The sequence below is a fragment of the Triticum dicoccoides genome, chromosome 2B (assembly GCF_002162155.2).
Source record: "Triticum dicoccoides isolate Atlit2015 ecotype Zavitan chromosome 2B, WEW_v2.0, whole genome shotgun sequence".
Lineage (NCBI taxonomy): Eukaryota > Viridiplantae > Streptophyta > Magnoliopsida > Poales > Poaceae > Triticum > Triticum dicoccoides.
The window spans coordinates 13542054-13545193 of NC_041383.1; the positions used below are offsets into that span (position 1 = coordinate 13542054).

A 3140-nucleotide genomic window follows, 5' to 3' on the forward strand; every position below is an offset into this window, starting at 1 on the left:
AAAATAAAAGAAAATGATGAAAATGTCAAAAAAATAAAAGAAAATAAGTTTCCCATGTGATATGGGGTCTAGTTGTTGGGAAAATTTCCAAATGTGAATTTCGACTTTATTTGCAAAATCTCTCTAGAATTTAGTAAAATGGGCATAACTTTTGCATACTGACTCGGATGAAAAAGTTTTTTATATGAAAAATCATCTACTCGAAAAGTTACATCCAAATTTACTCCGTGCGTAGGCCAAGAGCACTGACCAGTGGCGCATTAGACAAGGGACGTTGGTTATGTATGCGTCTTTGCCAGGAAGAGCTCTGTTGGGATAGACGTTTAGGAGTTGTATAGGGATAGAAGTTTGTTTAAATTCTATACTTCATCTCTATCCCTTCTTCTTGTTCTCATCTCTTTGTAATGACCGATATGGTCGATCTTCCCTGTAACTTGTATGCCAAGGCTTTTGCCCAATATATACATGCGGCCCGAGACAAAGGGTTCTACGCTTCCCAAATACTTTTACACGGTAACAGAGCCTCTTCCTCATCCAATTGAGAGAGATTGCATCTAGCTACCTCCGAGACCGAGACCATGTCCACCACCGCCGCTGCCATGATGCCAAGCACCATGGGTGTGCTCTCCACCACCCCATCCTCCACCTTTGCATCATCTTCCACCTCCACCCACAACACCACCTCCCTCGGATCGCCACCACAAGAGAAGCTTACGAGGGGCAACTTCCTGCTCTGGAAGGCCACCGTGCTCCCGCAGATCAGAGGTGCGCAGATGGAGCACCACCTCGACCAGAAGAGCCCACCACCGCCGGCCACCCTCACCATCACCAAGGACAGCAAAGAAGAACAAATCGTCAACTTTGCGAGATCCCTCTGGTATGCACAGCAGCAACAACTTCAAGGATACTTAATGGGTTCAATTTCCCGTGAGATTCTTGCTCAGGTCGCCACGCTCCAAACGCCGGCAGAGGTGCGGCGCAGCATCCACGCCATGTTTGCTGCTCAAAGTCAAGCCCAAGCGATAAACACTCGCGTCGAGCTCACCAACCTCAAGAAAGGTAACATGTCCATGGCTGATTATCTTGGTAAGATCAAAAGTCTCACCGGTGAGGTCGCAAACACAGCTGCGGCCCTCTCTGATCTGGAGATCGTCTCCAAAATCCTTGCTGGCTTGGACATGGAGTACAACCCGGTGGTTTCTGTGCTTGCCGCCAGGATGGAATCCATCACCGTCCAAGAACTCTAAGCCAGCTGCTCAGTTTTGATGCCCGCCTCACCCTCCTCCATGGCGGCGACCTTTGGCAGTCCTCTGTCAACTCAATCTCTCGTGGCCGCGGCCGTGGGCGCGGTCACCAGGGGCAACACGGCGGTGGGCGCAGACGTGGCGCTCCTCCAGGCAATGGCGCCCGCTCTGGTGGGGGTTCTGGCTCCCATGGCAGGGGCAGCTACAACACCAGCGGCAATGGCGGCGGCTTCAACAACAACAATGGCTGCCGCCCTCCTTCCCCTGGTCGCCCTTGCTGCCAGCTTTGCAAGAACTCTGGCCACGAGGTGATTGACTGCTGGCATCGCTACGACAAGGACTTTGTGCCCTCGGATCGCCATGTTGCTGCTGCAATGCGTGAACAGGGTGGTGATGGCGTCTGGTACGTCGACTCTGGTGCTAACCTTGCATCCATGTCTCGTTTAGCCATCTTTGAAACTCACCCACGTTATTTTTTCATCAAGGATCGGGCAACGAGGGAACTACTTCATCATGGTAGATGCGTTGGAGGGCTCTACCCCATTCCATCCGGAGCACTAGGTCGCAAGGGTCATCACGTCTACTCCGTCATCAAGCCCTCCTTGGCACGGTGGCATCAACGATTAGGGCATTCATCTTCAATCATTGTCAAACAAATAGTCAATAAAGGCAAACTTTCTTTGTCTCCTAGTCCAGTTTGTGAGTCTGTTTGTGAAGCTTGTCAATGTGCCAAGAGCCATCAGCTTCCTTATCCCAAGTCAACTAGTGTGTCTCATGCTCCATTAGAACTTATTTTCATTGATGTATGGGGCCATGCCCTAGATTCTTTTGGTAGAAAGAAATATTATGTCAGTTTTATCGATGATTATAGCAAGTTCACTTGGATCTATTTGCTTGGATATAAATATGAGGTTTTCTCTATTTTCCAATAATTTCAGAAACTTGTTGAGTGCCAGTTTGATAGGAAAATCCTTGTTGTCCAAAGTGACTGGGGAGGGGAGTATGAGAAACTCCACTCTTTTTTCCGTAGCAATGGGATAGTCCATCATGTATCTTGCCCTCATGCTCATCAACAGAATGGCTCCGCTGAGCGCAAACATCGCCAAATTGTTGAAGTTGGCCTTTCTCTTTTAGCTCATGCTTCCATGCCTCTCAAGTATTGGGATGAAGCCTTTATCACTGCCACTTATCTTATCAATACGCTCCCTAGCAAAGTTATTGGCAACACTACTCCGTTAGAGCGTGTCTATCATCAAAAACCTGATTACAACTATCTTAAAATATTTGGGTGTGCTTGTGACCCAAATTTGCGCCCCTACAATCATCATAAACTTGAGTTTAGATCCACTCAGTGTGTATTTCTTGGCTATAGTAATCTTGATAAAGGTTATACATGCCTTGAAATTTCCACCGGACGTATCTATATTTCTCGTGATGTTATTTTTGATGAGACACTCTTTCCATTTGCCAAATTACATCCCAATGCGGGAGCCTTGCTTCGTGCAGAAATTGCCCTCCTTTTTGATCCTACCACACTACCTGATCATGAGGGCGAATTAAATGAACTTGATCATGTACAAAAATCCCAAGGAAATTCTGATTCTGTTGATGTTTGTGCAAATTCGTGCTGTCATTTTATGTGTGAGGAAGTAGACAAGCTGGGCACGGAAACTGCTGCTGATTCGGCTGACAGCGGGCGATCCCAGGCAGATTCGCCCGCCCAGCCTGCTGTCTCTGGCGGCGCGCGATCCCAGGTGGATCCCCCCGTGCACCTGGCCTCACCTGGCCTGGTGGCCGACCGTGCTGACTAGGTAGCGCCCACCAGTCCCGCAGCGTCGCCTCGTGCCCATCCCGCTGCGTCTGCACCCGCCACGTCTCCACGCGCTGACAGCCCAT

At 49.0% G+C, this 3140-nt stretch overlaps 2 pseudogenes; both read left to right on the plus strand.

The window, feature by feature from the left end:
* The first annotated feature begins 1130 nt into the window (after positions 1–1130).
* On the plus strand, positions 1131–1268 carry LOC119266285 (annotated as a pseudogene).
* Positions 1269–1286: 18 nt separating this feature from the next.
* LOC119360224 overlaps positions 1287–3140 on the plus strand; it is a 9206-nt pseudogene continuing 7352 nt past the window's right edge.